The sequence below is a fragment of the Chiloscyllium plagiosum genome, unplaced genomic scaffold, assembly GCF_004010195.1.
Source record: "Chiloscyllium plagiosum isolate BGI_BamShark_2017 unplaced genomic scaffold, ASM401019v2 scaf_58888, whole genome shotgun sequence".
Classification (NCBI taxonomy): domain Eukaryota; kingdom Metazoa; phylum Chordata; class Chondrichthyes; order Orectolobiformes; family Hemiscylliidae; genus Chiloscyllium; species Chiloscyllium plagiosum.
Genome location: NW_025132133.1, coordinates 502 through 1,149, shown reverse-complemented (window position 1 = coordinate 1,149; position 648 = coordinate 502). Strand labels below are relative to the sequence as shown.

General features: G+C 47.5%; 1 non-coding gene across 1 annotated transcript; it reads right to left on the bottom strand.

The window, feature by feature from the left end:
- Positions 1 to 362: 362 nt before the first annotated feature.
- trnar-ccu lies at positions 363 to 435 on the bottom strand. The gene has a single exon. It is a non-coding gene; the product is annotated as a tRNA-Arg (tRNA).
- Between the last annotated feature and the right edge of the window lie 213 nt (positions 436 to 648).

Below are 648 nucleotides of genomic sequence, written 5' to 3'. Positions count from 1 at the left end.
GTTGCCATACCAGGTAGTGATACACCCAGACAGAATGCTGTCGTTGGCGCACCTATAAAAGTTGGCGAGGGTATTCGCTGTCAGTAATATCCGATGTTGTGGAGGGATCAGTGTTGAAGGGTTGGTTTGGTGATGAGAGGGTGATGAGAGCTGGCTTCCAAAAGCAACCTCTCCAACCGCACTCTCAGGAATCTCGTCCCCATCCAGAAACAGCAGCCACTTGATCACCACCTTCAACATTCAATCCTGCAGATCCTCGAAAATCTTGTGCAAGATCATGTTGGATGCCACTGACCATCAACTGAATGCAGAGATGGGGATTTTTCCACAATAGATTAGAAATAAAGAACAAGCCACAGAAACATCCCAGATGGGACTTGAACCCACAATCTCTGGCTTAGGAGGCCAGTGCCTTATCCATTAGGCCACTGGGGCCCCACATGCAGGTCTGCAATGGCAGCCTTTAAATACTGCACCCTGACCTCTCATAGTGTGTGTTTCTGTGTGATGTACTCTCACTAATTGGTTCTTCCCCCTTCCATCTCATGCTAAATTGTTGGCTGCTTGATAAATTGATCCCGCCTCCCATTTTTCCCCAAACAGACAGACGAGAAATCACCCAAACTCCAACTTTGCACAACTCAATCT